Raw genomic sequence first — 16,647 nt, 5'->3', positions numbered from 1 at the left:
ACAATATTGTCAGGCAAAAGTTGGAAGCATGGGGGTGGGGTTCTGGGAAGGGGAAAGAGAAAGAGAGAAGGGAGAAAGGAAAGACTGGAAAGATCTTTGGGGGAGTGGGGAAGTAGAGATGGAGGAAGGGCAGATATAGGAGCAGGGAAGAAGATATTTGTAGAAGGAGCTTCAGGTTGCATTCCTGCAGCCTGGCCACCTGGCTAGCTTATGCCCTGAAAAAATAATACAGAAATTGTATTCTTTTAAACATTGCCTGGCCCATTAGCTCTAGCCTCCTACTAGCTAATTCTCATATTCTGTTTTAACCCATATCTAGTAATCTCTGTAGCACCATGAGGTTTGGCTTACCAGGAAGATTCTAGCCTAAGTCTATCTTGGGCTGGACCTTCGTTGCAACTGACCTGGAGAGGAGAGGCATGGCATCTGCCTCACTTTCTCCCAGCATTCTGTTCTGTCTACTCCACCTACCTAATTTTCTGACCTATCAGGGCCAAGGCCGTTTCTTTATTAACCAATGAAAGTAGAAGGCCCACCTACATCATTTCCCCTTTTTCTGTTTAAACAAAAAAGTAAGACTTTAACTTTAACATAGCAAAATTACATATAACAAAGCAGTTACAAAGCAAGAATTAAAGTGACAATATTTACATATACTTTATCTTTTATCACAACTAAGGAAAACTATAACTATCTTTATATTATTTAACTTCATCAAAGACTCCAGAAGGATATAATATTACCTAAGCAAACAAGAAATAAGCAACTTCCAAACTCTAGAAATGACAGAGACATCTCACTGCCTAGACAGTCACCCAAAGTTCTTTTGGACCATTGGGGCATCCATCTTTGGCTTTTAGGCCCATAGTATCCAGAGACATTTCCATAAATCAAAATATTTTAAAGAGAGTCCAGTCACTAACTTCTGTGTCCTGCAGAATGTCTCACAGACCCTTTCATGAATCAGGAACCCCAAAAAACCATCTCACCTTTAAGCAAGTTCAGCTGTCCTCTCTCTGAGGGTTCTCTGTGTCCAGTTCATGCAACAGTCCAGGCAAGAGCATTTTCTTGCCCAAATGGCTGTCAAACTCCATAAGGAGCCTCTTTGATGCCCATCTTCCTCTTGAAGTAAATTGGTGCTGCCATTTTCATTGTCATGAAAAGCTCTAAGTTATTAAAACATTAAATGTCATATTCTGTAGTCTTTAAAAGATATGAAGAATTTCTATCTAAAATATATCTATGTACATCTAGAAAATCTAACATGACTACAAACTTGACTATTATAGATGACTATCCATTAACAACCTATATAGATTACATTTTCACATGAACTACACAATCACAATACCTCAGTCAAAGGTCACAAATACATATACATATAACAAGATTGACCTAAAATTTAAATCACTAAAGTCAAATCCATACCAATGCAAATTATTCATATCTCTATCATATCTCTCTTTAAATGTAAAATGAATATTGATAAACAATATTTGGGAATATGGGCACTTTATTTCATTCCAAACTGCTTTGTGCTGAATGGGGGCACTGTTAATCAGGTCTTTTAAGGTGTAACCTGTGTGCCAGGTTCATCTCAGTCAGCAGTTGACTGAAGTAATTTTTTGAGGGTTTTCACAGCAACCTTTCAGGAGGGCGTGGTCTATCATACCATATTGGGATAGAAGCAATCCGCAGGGTGTCATTCTCTGTGAAAACAAAAGAAGAATCTTTTTTTCCAAAGCATCATATCCTTAGATCCAAATTCTGAAGTCAAGGTATTTTCAAAATATGTATGTTGGATTAGTTCAGCAGGATTCATAAACAAATATCTTTTAGCATCTGTTGCTCCATCTTCAGCATTCAAACAATTCAATGAGAGCATAATAGCATACAGTATTAAGATAATATGTGTATTTTCCATCTTTGTGTGGCTTTATTTTTAACCTCTATTTCATTTATTTTTACTTTTTGAGACAGGTTCTTTGTAAATCTTTGTCCTGGAATAACTCTGTAGACCAGGCTGTCCTTGAACTCTCAGAGATCTGTCTGTCTCTGCCTCCCAGGCATTGGGATTAAAGGTGTGTGTTACCACACCTTGAAGTCATAGAGGTCAATCTACTTCTGCCTCACAAGTGTTGGGATTAAAGGTGTGTACTACCACACCCAAGTACTCTTTTTCTTTTTACTTTAAGAACTTTAACTTTTAGCCGGCATATATTTTTAACACACTGTAAATCATCTAGAGGTTTTCTTTGTCTTTGAATCTCTCTTTACTGTATATCTGTCTTTTTCTGACTACATGAGTCCTTAAGGAGAGGATTAAAGCCATGGCTTTGCCGCCTAGATTCAGCCCATTCCTTAGCATTCCAGCATCATTTCAGAGGTACCGGCTGTAGCCGTGTTTACCGCTACAACTCTATGGCGTTTCAATGTCCCTGCCAGCAAGCAAGCTGCAGCATTCTGCTCACAGATCACACTCAGTCAGAATGTCTGTCTTACAGAGTCAGAGTCTGTCCTGGCAGCACGGCCCAGGAAGCTGGCATTTTAAAACAACTCAGCTTTTTTTCATGCTATGGCTGAAAACCGAAAAGCATGTATTCAACTTTTCATCAACACCATTTAAGTGTTTCGTGGCAGAACCTTTAAAAGAAGCTGCAGGGTTTTGCAGCTAAGACTGAGTCAGGAAGCCTCTCTTAGATGAGAGTGCTTGCTTGCTTCTAGGAAGCAGAACGGACCCAAGAAATTGCTGCCAGCAAGAAAACATGCTTTACTCTATTCTTTTCCAAGCTTTCTCAGGCTTTCTGTGGATGCAGTTATCCACGTGGGTGCCATTTGTAGAAAGAGCTTCAGGCTGCATTCCTGGTTCTTTATTAACCAATGAAAGTAGAAGGCCCACCTACATCAGATATCTATATTAAGGGAGCCATTTTAGGGTTGCCAAGAGACTTGGCACTTGAGGGGATCCCCGGTGTCCATGGAGATGTCCCCAGCTAGGTCCTTGGACAGCAGAGGAGAGAGTGTCTGAACTGGCCTTGCCCCACTAACACACGGATGATTATCTCGAATATCACCATAGAATCTTCGCCCGGTGATGGATGGAGATAGAGACAGAGATGCTCATCAGAGCAACGGACTGAGCTTCCAAGGTCCAATTGAAGAGCAGAAGGAGGGAGATGAGCAAGAAAATCTGGACCGTGAGAGGTTTGTCCACCACCAAGACAGTGTGCCTGTTCTAATGGGAACTCACCAAATCCAGCTGGACTGAAACTGAATGAGTCTTCAATAAAACTGGACTCTCTGTGGCTGACAATGTGTGTTGACTAAGAAGCAATTGATAAAGGCACTGGGACTTGTTGCTACTGCATGTACTGGCTATTTAGGACCCTGGTCTATTTGGATGCAAAGCTTCCTAGTCCTTGGACTTCCCACAGATCAGGCTTCCTTGCTCTCTCTTAAGGAAAGAGAGGGAGGGAGGAGGGGGAGTGGGTAAGCGCGAGGGGAATGGGAGGAGGGGAGGAAGTGTAAATCTTTGAATGGAAAAAATTTTAAAAAGGTGTCAAACATGTACACATTGGAGTGCTGCTCGGTGGTAAAAAATGGTGGCTTCTTGAATTTTGTATGCATGGATGGAAATGGAGGACACTGTCCTGAGTGTGATAACCCAGACCCAGAGAGATGAATATGGTATGTACTCACTCATTGGTGGATTCTAGCCATAAACAGAGGACATTGCACCTATAGTTCAGGAGCCTGGAGAGGCTGGATAATGAGGTAAACCCAAAGAAAGACAGATATAGATCCTCCTGGAAATTGGAAGCAGACAAGACTGTCAGGCAGGGGTTGGGAGCATGGGTGTGGGGAGGGGAGAAGAGAGGGAGAGAGGGGAAGGATGGGAGAATTGGGGAGAGCTTGGGAGGGTAGACAAGGAGGAGGGGTGGATATGGGAGCAGGGAAGAAGATATCTTGATTTTGGGATCAGTTTTGGGATTGGCAGGAGACTTGGCTATGGAGAGGATTCCAGGTGTTCATGGGGATGTTCCCAGCTGGGTCCTTCGGCTGTGGAGGAGAGAGAGCCTGGACTGGCTTTCTTCTTAAAGAATTTCAGAGCCCAAGTCTCCCCCAAATGAGGGAAAGTGCAAAAAGTAATCAGAATACACACTAACAGTAAAGTTTTTAAAAGTTGATTAACCATTTAATCAAAGCAATTGGTTACAGTTGGTGCCTAGAAGCTCACATACCAGGTGTTACCGTGCTGGAGTTCATTCCTCTTGAAAAGAGAGAATCATAACTTGCAGGCATGAAGCCTGCCTTGTAGGAATGTTATCATATTCTCTTTCCCAGGTGCCTGAAAAACATTCAGTTGGGAGCTCTAAGCAGTGATGACTCAAGATGACATCCAGGTTGTGAGGACTTCCAGAGACATAAAACTGAAGTCAGTATAGGGTTAAGGTGATCAGGCATTGACAAAGTGGTGTGGAATTTGAGTGAACTGATAGGAACGGAGGTTTGTGAAAGTACGAGGATCAAATGCCATAGTGTTGGTGGGTGGGCTATAGAGTTAACCAGACTAGCTTTACGATAAAATATTCAGCTTTAATAAGGGGGAAAAGGGAAGCTTACAAAGCCAGAGTTCCAGCAAAGCACAGGAAACCAGAGGAGGCAGGGAGCACACCTGCAAGTTTTAAAAGTAAATATTAGCCTAAGGGGAACACGTCCTACAAACAAGGTGATTGGTTGGGCTTCCTCTTCATCTCCCCCTTTTTTCTAAATAAGACAGAACCAAACCAATTAAAATTATATACAATAGGAACAAATAATAAATATAAAATTACAAATAACAAACAATATTAAGCAAGAAATATGTAACAAAAGTTTTACTAAACATTCTCTTTCAAGGAGTCTAAATAATGTAGAGAGTAACTCCAATTATCTAATCTTCAACTCCATCAAAGATCTGAGAAGGGAAGTAATATTACTTAAGCAACCAGGAAGTACAAACGAGAAACTTCCAAAATGTGCAATAAATGACAGAGACAACTGACTACCTGGGCAGTCTCTTTTGCAATGTTGAGTCAACCAACTTTGGCTAAGGCCTAACATAACTGACATACCATTATCAAAGGCAAGGGACTTTTTTAGAACTATCCTACCCTGTCTTGGCAAGATAAGACAATCCTGTTTTATCTATGGATAGTCTGTATCTTTCTCATTAGTCAAAGTATGGGCTTTTCTTTACCCAAAGTCCATTTTGCCCAAGAAGACAAGCTTCCAGTAGAGTGTCTGGTGCTCCATGTTCTCTCGGGAATAGAGCGGTGTTGCCAGGAGTGATTGTATCTGGTTGGCATGGAATTCTAGGTTAAATTAAAGGCCATTTTCTACAGCTCTTTGAAGGGGTCGAAGAATATACTATCTATACTAAATATAATCTCTATGTATCTATAAAAGCTGATTATCCTAAATATAAAGATGCCAAACATATATGCCTGTTGATTTATAATTCTCGATACCTATCTAACTTGAGGACTAAGAGAATAAACAACTGTGCAATATATGAGGACAATGATCTCCAAATGTAAACAATGTCATTATTCTGTTCTTTATTCTGTTTCTATAAAAACTTCAAAAACCACATTCTTCCTGGAAGAAGGAATGTAGTGAAACCTGTAACTGGGCCATTGATCATTTACATTTTGTTTAGAAATGTAAACCATCAGTTGTCCTTTCCATGGTTGGAGTAGTGTTTCTATATTGACTTGATCATCGACTTGACCTACTGAATACCTGATCTCTTTCTGTACTTGAGTTGTTCTCATGGGTACTTTTGTCACATGTACTGGAAACCAATCACCACAGCTGTTTATTTTATATTTACCCATTATCCAGCTATTGAATGTTAACTATTTATTGTATGTTTATCTCAATTTTTTATGTGTTGAAAATTTTTCACACCTACACACAAAAGAAAGAAATGGAAGAGAGGAAGGAATAAAGAAAGACAGACAGACAGACAGACAGACAGACAGACAGAATTGGCAAAACTGAAGGCAAACTAGGCAACTGTTGAACAGTGGGTAGGTAAGGAGAACTTCTCATGTTGCCCTTTAATGCAGCCCTTAATTATATGACCAGGAAGAAGACACAGCATGATTCAGTTGAAATCCTGTGAGTACTGTATACTGTCTGTTCTCCAAAACTCAGCAGTCAATGTTAGTATACTTAGCAAACAAAATGTGACCTTATTTACACACTGAAGTTATATCTATTTCTTCTTTCTGCATTTCTGTTATGGTTGCTAAGCAGCTTGAAATGTGACTGTGATTTCTCTTCTACTTGTGCCTGTTTTCTACTGTTGTTATTTCAACCACAATGTCCAGAGCAGCTTGAGGAGGAAAGGGCTTGTTTGTCTTACATTTTCCTGTCACATCCCAATATTGAGGAAATCACAGCAGGAACTAAAGCAGAGGAATGCTGCTTAATGGCATGCTCCTTGTGTCTTGCTTAGCCTAGCCAGGGGTTTCAACATGCTCAGTCTGGGTGCTTCCACTTAAATTATTAATTCATAAAATACCCTTACAGGCCAGATCTGATGGAGCCTTTTCTCTGTTGAGATTCACTTTTTCCAGATGTCAGTAAATTATATCACACAAGTGAAAAATGAAATGACATATTATTGGGCGGAACCACACTTCACACCTAGTGTGCCAAGCTGTATTTTGTTCTGGAGGAATCAAAGATGAATCCAACAAAGTCACTGAAGTCAGAAAGCTGAAAATGCAGGAACAAGTCAAGGTGGATAAATACAGTTCATTTCTGCTGCTGTGAATCACATTGACTGCCTTGTTGAGAATAAGGTTTGATGTCTTCGGTCAGGCATAGGGATTTTCTTGGAAAACACTTTGAAACATAAGTATGTTTGAACTTGCAAGCATGATAGAGTACACACTGTTTAAGAATCAGAGGTCACTAAGTATCTTACAAAGGAGTGACTATCCTCATGAAGGTAGACTGATCCCCTCCAAAGTACCACTGGTGCAGCTACTAAGAAACCTTAAGGTAGAGAAAAGCCAACACTCTCAATTTTGCCTACTGCCTAAGTGATCTGAAGCCTATTCTACAACCTATACTGAGCAACATGATTTTTTTTTCTATTGCTTATGGTAAGGTCAGGGAATTTCTTGGAATCCAAGTCACATAATGTTGGGAGGAACAATGATTGCAATCAGGTGAGAGCTTGGGTCTTAGCAGGATGTCTGTATAATTACAAAGATCATCAAAACAATGACCAATTAGCACAGTCTAATTGACTTTCTTGGATGTTGATCCTGGAACTCAGCATGAAATTCCATAGCAACAGAACTCTTCCAGGGACAGTACTCAGAGAAAATAATATGGCCTTCCTGTTGAACCTTTGGAGCTGGAGCTGTGGGAACTGAGAAATATGAGCAGAAGACCCTTAAAACTTTGGTTTATGTACTTAGAGATCCCCAAAGGCCTCAGACCACAGGAAGCCTTGGCTAAAGCACAAGTCATGGATTGAAAACTGAGAGGTACAGTATGGATTGCAGATTGCCCAAGGATTCTGAGTCTCTTCCCATAACACATGAATATGAAGCTGGGAACTCACATCATGCTATGTAAGAAAATAGAATTGGGGCTTGGGGGATCTAAAACCTAGTGAATTCATGAGGTATTTTAAATTTCTTGATGGTAAAAGCAAGGAGAAGTCAACTATACTACTTCTGTTCCTGTCTTTACCAGCAGCAAGGAAAAAGATTAGAGACAATCTAATGATAGAATACAGAAAAATAATGATGAAAACCAATAAAGTCATAATATGATTCTTTTGAAAAGAGTAATCATATTGTAAATCTTTAGAAAACAAGACTCATTACTAGAACCAGAAAAGATATGGGAGACAACACTCCCAAATTTATACAATAAAATATGACATGCATAAAGAGACAAATCTCACCTGAATTCACTTGTGTGAAACTACCAGGGTTTCTCTGTGGTTTTGGAGCCTGTTTTGGAACTAGCTCTTATAGACCAGGCTGGTCTCGAACTCACAGAGATCCACCTGCCTCTGCCTCCCAAGTGCTGGGATTAAAGGCATGCACCACCACCGCCTGGCTAACTTCACTTGTATATTGTGTTTAAAGAGTTCCCTTAGAAGTTGGGGGTATCATTATGGTTACTCAAAGCTTGGGAAAGGTGATGAGAAAGGTGGATGGAAGGTGGCTATAAGTAATATATTTTGAAAGAGAAAGATGCCACAATTCATGGGTAAATGTAGGGTTAGAGGAATGGCTCCACAGTTCAGAGCACTGGCTGCTCTAGCAGGTGATCCAGGTTCAATTCCTAGCACCCACATGGAAACTCACCACTGTTTGTAATACTGGTCTTGGGGAACTCACTGCTCTCTTTTGGCCAGCAAAGTTACCAGGCTTGTACTTGGTAATTACTTGTAAGCAAAATACCCTTATGCATAAAATAAATTATTTAAAAAAAGAAAAGTGTAAAAATAGTAGTTATAATGATCTATTACCCCAAATATGTGAAGGAATGTGTTTTATAAGTAGTTTAATTTAACATTTTACAACGTATTTGTATAGTGTATATATTTTATACATCACATTATATAAGATTAAAACATGCTGCTATGTATTTAAGGTATAGTCTAAAAATTTAGACAACTCAGACAAATGGAACATTTTCTATAAAAATTATCAAAGCAATAAAAAATTTCTCAAACTTAGGCCTCAGCACAAATCTGCAATATCTGCTAATCTGGGAGGCAGGAGAATTCTAACTTAAACACCTTCCCAGAATACAGAGTGAGTATAAGGCAATCTTGAATGAATCAGTTAGAGCCTTTCTCCAACCAAAAGTGGAAAATAAGGCTTGACATATAGATCAATAGGAATGTTCTTACCTAGTAACGATGAGAACTCAGCTTCAGTCCTCTCACCAAGAAAGAAAAGGGGAAAAGGTCTGTGGACATGGCTTGATGGGTCAAAGCACTTGTCAAATAAATATAGTGTCCATAACAGTGAGTTATCAAAACCCAAACAAAAAAACTGACTGTACTTCTCATGTCTATAACCCCAAATTTGTGTCTGCCCAGGGAGTTAGGGAATGGACACGGGAGGATCCTGAGAGGTAGTCAGCCAGGATGTTTGGGATAAGTAACAGAGGAACACAGCTAAGAGGCCACATCTCAAACCAGGAGGAAGCTAAAGATCCACATCTAAGCTTGTCCTTTGACCTCCACACATGTGTCAAGGTGCATGTAGAGTGAAATGACCAGTAAAAAAAATCCTATTATGGCCCCAAAATAAGAATTAGTGAAAGAAACCAACCTTGGCCCTGGAACCAGAGAAATCCAACCTTGCCCACTAGAACCAGTGAAAGAAGCCCATTCTAGCTTTGAACAGAGTCAATAAAAGGAAGGCACCCCGACTCTAGACACAGTGCCAGTGAAATAAACTCACCGTGACACTGAAACCATAACCAGTGAAAAAACACACCCTATCTCTGAGTCCTGATTCACTGAAATAAACTGACCCTATTCCTGAAACCAAAACCAGTGAAAAAAAGTATACCCTAACCCTGAAACCAGAACTAAGCAAACACATCCTGAGCCAAAGAATACACTGGAATTAGAACAAAATAAGACTCTGACCAACTGAACATAAAACTAAACACTCCCATAGCAGAGAAACCATCAATAACTGAGCATAAAACCAGCTAATCACTGAGTATAAAGTCTATCCAATCTGAGCTTGTCTAAGATCAAGGAGATTGAAACCTGAACACTTCCCTTCCTGAAAATCTTCCTGGAGAAACTCTACCCTTAAGTATCCCTAGAAAAGTTTCTGTGTCTGCTTAGTTCAGAGTTTCCCTTCCACACTCTTGTAGAGTCACTCAAATTTCTGGCTTCCTCTGCTAATGAATCTTGAAATCATTTTAGGTGAAGATTTTCTATTGCTGGCACAGATCAGAATCTCTGCTTGGCAGCTCCTTCAGGGGAACATAGCTGAAGAAATAACTTTTTTTCTATAACCACAGTGGATTGCTACATTTCTTCAGGGAATTCTCTTAGCAGAGTGAAGCAGAGTAACAACTTGGGCAGTAGCTGAGAGGAAAAGGTGCTTCTGATGTGAGTCTCCATTGGGAGCAAAGTAGTGATCAGCTGTCTCGAAGAGAAGAGCAGGTTTGCCATATTTTTTGGGAGACCATCCTACACTGGATCCCAGCTGCAGTTATAGCCTGACATCCTGACAACAGGACAGCTTTTTCCATACATTTGTAGGTAAACAGGATACTTTCCCTTCACAGTTGTAGGTATAGCCTCACTTCCTAATAAATCAGGATACCTTTCTCCTCACAGCTGTAGGCATACACAGGATATTTCCCTCCACAGCTGTTCATATTTCCTGCCTTTCTTACAAGTCAAGATACCTTTCTTCTTATAGCTGGATGTACCCAGAACACCTTCCCTTACTGCTGTAGGTACAGCATGAGTGGATGAGATGTTAAGATACTTTAGTTCCATGTCTATAACACTTGTAGGCATATCTGGACTTCCCAACAAGTTAGGATAACTTTTTCTCCAAAGTTATAACACTTTCAGGGATAACCTGACGTCCTGACAAGTTAGGACACTTTTCTTCTGGAGCTGTAACACTTGAAGTGCACACACACCAGCGTTCATACACATTTAATCACACCCATGCATATGCATGTATGCATGCATGTTACACACACCCAAACTCACCCACCCAGAAGAAATAGAAATTCTGAGTAGACTTTGTTCTGATTAATTGTCCATTAGCTTGGCACAAGCTAGAGTTGTCTTGGTAGAGAAACCTAATTGAGAAAGCACCTCCATCAGCTAGACTGAAGACAATTCTGTAGGGCATTTTCTTGATTAATGATGCATATGGAAGGGCCCAGGCCATTGTGGGTGGTTTCATTCTGGGTCTGGTGTCCCTGGGTGCTGTAAGAAATCAGATTGAACAAGCCCTGAGGAGCAAGCCAGTAAGCAGCACCCTACCATGGGACCTGCGTCAGTTCCTGCTTCGAGAACATGGAATAAGTTGTTTCTTCCCCATGTGCTTTGTTGGCATGTTGTTTCCTCAAAGCAGTTGGGAGCAAACTATCCTCAATAAACTTATCCTCAATAAAAAGGTTGAATTGGCAATAATAAAAAGCAGAAGCCCAGTTACTTTTCTGGTCAATTTACCCAGCATTTAAAGAAACAATACCAATTGCTCATAAACTGCTCAAAATAATAAAAAGAAAGATGCGAAGGAACATTTAAAGACATCTTTATGAATTTCAAGGAACCAAAAATCTTACACACAGCTACTGAGTTCGAAAATTAGGCAGCTGCTTTGAAATGGAGCCTAGTAGCTCTTCAATACATGAACCAGAGAGAAATATCTAACAGTATTGAAAAGGAGAAGAGAAGAGTAGTTATCTTTGTGCAGAGTGGAAGCAACTGTGAGCATCTCACCACAATTTTCCAGAATTTTCTACAGACTTTTTGTAGGGGAGACTTAGCCAATCACTTTACTTGGGGGCAGGGTCCCCCAAGGATATTTTTTACTTATAAAGATTGCCTGCATGCTCCCAGCCGCCCCCTCTGCTTTCCTGTTCTCCGCGGGAACCTGTGGTTCTGTAAGTCTATTTCCCCATTAAAGCTGTATATATTTTTACAATCTGTCTGCATTCATTTATGCCATTACAACTTTTCATGGGAGAGATAATTTATAAAATAAGATTAGGACAGAAGCTAATGCAATATTTGATGATTTGCCCTTTTGCCCTCCCACTGATTAAGCTATGATAATTTTCTATAATCCAATATTTCTTTTAAAATGTTTTTTCATATCTGTTGAAAACCACCATTGAATGCCACAGAAATTTATTTAAACATTGTTTTCAAATTGCACATCAAATTTTCATTATTTTTTGTAATGTGGATTAACATGTATTGTGCTGTAAGTAAAATTTGTACATATTAATCATTGAATTAACGATATCTTTTTTCTATGTCTCTCTGTGTGTGTGTGCATATGTGCATGCATGCACGCATGTGGATGTGTGCATGTGTGAATGTATTTCATGTATTCCAGGCTGATCTCAACCTTACTTTGTGCTTGTGGAGTTTCTTTAACTTCTAATCTCTTCATCTCTGTCTCCTAAGTATGAGAATTATAGTTATGCACCACGATGTGCCCTTCATTTTTTCCTAAACTAGATTCCTAGTGATGGCAGAGAAGGATGAAAAGATCTGACATTTAAGGTCGTCTGTTCATTTCACAATTACTGTTTAAGAAGTTTATATTGATTTATTACCCCTTCCACTTCTTTTTTTTTTTTTTTTGCTTCAGCTGCTGTTTATTGACACTCAGGTGGGCACTATAGCAACAGGCCTGGAGATGCTGCACAGTAGAACGGAGGTGGAGAGTGCAGGGTGTGACCGCAGTGACAGCTGAGAAGTGCACAACGAGCAGTGGGGGAGGCCAAAGCTGTTGGGGAAGCAAGTCCGGCCTGGGGGCCAGAGGTTATTATCTACACAGGAACCTGGGCCCCACGCCCTAAGCCCCTACTCTTGCTGTCTCCTGACTCCAGGCCAGGGCTGGGAGTTCTCTGGACAACTTTCTACAGGAGCAAAGTACACAAGAGATGTTGCTGCCCCTTTGTGATAAAGCCAGAGGGTTTCCAATTCTGCATTCCTCTGTCACCCCTGGTTTGGGTAGGGCCATATGATAGACAGACAGCTGGGCTCTATTCCATGTTTCAGCAACAGTAATTTTCCGGGGTGTCCCAGCCCACCAGCGCCACACTCTGGCCCAGAGTGAGCACTACAAGCGTTACTGGCCTAATGGATGGGATGGGGGAGGGGATGGGACAGGGGCTAGAAGAGGGGCTCCAGAGGGCCATCAAGGCACAGGCACTACACGCATGGTGTTGGTGAAGCCAGAGCCAGGGCACCACCCAGTCAGCACAATGACCACATCTCCCTTCTTGAAGAAGCCTCGGGCCTTGCCAACATTCATGGCCAAATTCACACGGAGGTCTACATCCTCAGCCCAGGCGTCCTGCACTGCATCCTTACACAGCACAGGGAAGATGCCTCGGTACAAATGGGCCTGGCGAGCTGTCTGGGGATTGCGCGTCACAGCAATGATGGGCGCACGCGGGCGGTACCTGGCCACCTGGTGAGCACTCCTGCCAGACTTGGTGAGCACGATAATGGCCCCACTGCAGCACTTGAAAGAGGCCTCCACAGCACCCACGGCAGCAGCTTCTGTGGGGTCGCTGGTGATAGGGGCCAGAAGGCGGAGTTCCTCGAATAACTGCAGGTGGTAGATGGCAGCCTCTGCCTCACGGGCAATCAGGTGCTGCATGCGAACGGCTTCCAGAGGGTAGTCCCCTTTGGCGGTCTCTCCAGACAGCATAATGCAGTCTGCTCCATCTAGGACTGCATTGGCCACATCACTGCCCTCAGCACGGGTGGGGCGGGGCTTCTTGATCATGCTCTCCAGCATCTGTGTGGCGCAGATGACTGGCTTCCCAGCTCGGTTGCATCATCCAATCATCACCTTCTGAGCCAGGAAGACCTTCTCTGCAGGAATCTCAATGCCCAAATCGCCACGAGCCACCATGATCCCATCACTGGCCTCCAAAATCTCATCAAACCTGCGGACGCCTTCGTGGTTCTCGATTTTGCTGATGATCTTGATGTTCTTGCCCTTCTCTCCCAGGACCTTCCTAACCTCGTGCACATCAGCTGCCTTGCGGATGAAAGACGCAAACACCATGTCTACATCCTGCTCCACCCCAAACTTCAGGTCCTGGATGTCCTTTTCTGACACAGCAGGGAGGTCCACAGCGGCTCCGGGGAGGTTCACCCCCTTCTTGCTGCCCAAGGAACCACCATTCTCCACCTCTGTTATCAGGAAGTCAGTGCCTTTCTCCTTCACCTGCAGTGAAATGAGCCCATCGTCTACGTAGATCTTGCTGCCCACTTCCACCACCTTACAGATGTTCTTATAGTCCAGCCACAGGGTGTTCTCGTCACACTTTTCCATGTAGGCATTGTCCAGGGTGATCTTCAGGGTAGCTCCCTTCTTCAGCTCCACTTCTGCAGTGCCGCTCCCTTTGATGATCTCAGGCCCCTTTGTGTCCAGAGCCACGGCAACAGGCCAGTATAGAATGGGATCAGAGGCGAAGCTTTCTGTGGCTGCACGCACGTTCTTGATAGTTTCCGCATGGTACTCATGAGTTCCATGAGAGAAATTGAGACGAGCCACATTCATTCCCGACTTGATCATCTCCTTCAGCATCTCCACAGACCGGGAAGCAGGACCAATGGTACAAATGATGCCAGTGTCGCGGGCCGTGATGGGTGCGGAGTCAATGTCCAGGCGGCACATATGTTCCAAGAAGGTGTCAGCCATGGCCGCATGCAGCTGCTGGGTTTGAATGAAGGCAGTCCCTGCTTCGCTGTGTGGCTTCGGCATGGTTCCTGAGGTCCTCGGGCGTACTCCGAATCCTGCAACGATACCCAAGACGGACGACGGAAGGGTCGAGACGAGTCTCTGCTGTGCCCCCCTTCCACTTCTTAGTTAACAATAAGCACATGATCCAGAAAAGCCGATTCACTAAGTGTGTAAGGGAAGATGGTATCTTGTAAGAGACTGAATAAAAAGTAGCATAGCCACACTGCTGCCCCTAATCGTGCATGCTCAGAAGATATCTATGAGCAGTGGTATCTTCCCCTTGGGACACTGTGTGTATCAACTCCAGTGGGGGAGATTCAGTCCAGCATTGCTACCAATCCCTTGGGGAGATCTCTACTTAGGAACCACCACTTGGGTAAAATTAAATCCTTGGCTATACAAGAGAAAACCATTTTCACCAAAATTCAAAAAGACATAGAGGGAAAAAGTATGTATAACTAAGATAGATACAACATAGAGAGAGATACTGTGCTTAGGTGTCCTTACAATAGATGCTTAAATATTTGTCAGATAGCTTAATGGATGTAATTCATAGTTGGGTATAGTGGTATATGCCTTTAATCCCCGAAGTTTGAGGCATCTGTCTCTGGTGGCAGCTACATGGTTTCTCCTCTGACTCTGTCTACTCTTTCTATATATCAATTCATTAACTAATAAAAGCAACTGTATATTGAGGGACTTCCCATACCACAAAGGCAGGCTGACACTTGTCTACATAGTGAGTTCCAGACAAGCAATGGGCTACAAAAGTCCTTGTCTTAAAAAATAAAAAAATAATGTAATGTAATTTATAAAACTTAAAGATTTAGTACAAATTGAAAGCAGAAGTATACAAATTTAAAAATTACTTATTTATGCCTACACACACACACACACACACACACACACACATATATATATATATATATATATATATATGCACATCATATTTCTGCAGAGTCCGTGGAGCCCAAAGAGGGCAGTGGGTCACCTGGATCTATGTTGTGATCTGCTATGTGGGTGTGAATCCTCTGCAGAACAGTAAGTGCTCTTAACTGCTGAGTCATCCTTCCAGGTTTTATTCCTCATCGTCAGGTATTTCCTTTTTAAATGAAATTGTAAGGTGTATTAATTAGATTTAGAGATGATTATGGTATGCTAACACAGTAAAATGCAAGACATAGACATTCTGGCCCTAATTAAAGAGAGTTGTTGATTGTTTTGTAGTTAGGTTTTTATACATTTATTTTTATTCTGGCAACAAGGTTTCTCTGTGTAACCACTCTGACTGTCCTGAATCTTTCTTTGTAGACCAGTCTGGTCTCAATCTCATTGAGATCTTTGTGCCTCTCCCTCCTGAATACAGGGATTGGAGGCATACAACCCCATTGCCCATCTTGAGTTCTTGATCATTTTGAACATTCTCTTTGAGATATCTTTAGAATGATACATACTGCCTCTGCAGAAAATCCGTGTTTTATCACTTGTGTCAAATTTTCTTGACTCTTAGTGAGGAAAATATACCAACTAGACCCCAAGGAGAGCAGCTTCTATCCCTTGCCCTGCTCCTTTATTTCCTTGCTATTTCTAGCCTGCCTCACTGAGTCCCAGTGGACAGAGGCCAACACAAAAGGGCAGACAGAGTGCTTTTGAGGGGCTGTGGTGGCCTGGAGTCAGCTAGCAGGAGGGCCACACAGATGTTTTGCATTCAATACACTGACTGTACCTCAAGCAGCTTCTGTCCCAAACAGCAATTGCAACTCCACACTTATCAGCAGCAGTTTATGCTATGGGATACAGTGAGGAAGGAATTTTGTTCCCTTAGACACTGGCCTCAGACTCACAGAGATATGAGATAGGGGATCCCAACAAGACACTAAGTAAATCTATATCTAAATCTCTTATCCTTCTATTGAACTCAGGATTTAAATGTTGAGGGAAATTCCTGCTGGCTCAGAAAGGTTGAATAACAAGTTCCTAATGTGTCCTTGTTGTTGGCATTTATGAAAAATGGAGTGTCTTTCTACACGGTCCCCACTTAAAAACTCTCACTAGACTTAGTTTCTCCCTACAGCTTCCTGTCAGATGGTTGCTGATGTTGCCTGTTAACCACAGGTTAATTTTATTTAAT

At 41.9% G+C, this 16,647-nt stretch overlaps 2 pseudogenes; one reads left to right on the top strand and one right to left on the bottom strand.

Annotated features, from left to right (window-relative positions):
• The window catches only part of LOC121434658, a 62,353-nt pseudogene extending 49,847 nt beyond the window's left edge, over positions 1–12,506 (top strand).
• A 14-nt stretch (positions 12,507–12,520) lies between these two features.
• LOC121434801 lies at positions 12,521–14,623 on the bottom strand (annotated as a pseudogene).
• Positions 14,624–16,647: the final 2,024 nt, after the last annotated feature.

The sequence above is a fragment of the Microtus oregoni genome, unplaced genomic scaffold (genome assembly GCF_018167655.1).
Source record: "Microtus oregoni isolate MIOR12 unplaced genomic scaffold, Mior012 000044F_ref0000062, whole genome shotgun sequence".
Taxonomy (NCBI): Eukaryota; Metazoa; Chordata; class Mammalia; order Rodentia; family Cricetidae; genus Microtus; species Microtus oregoni.
This window is presented reverse-complemented; position numbering and strand designations above follow the sequence as displayed.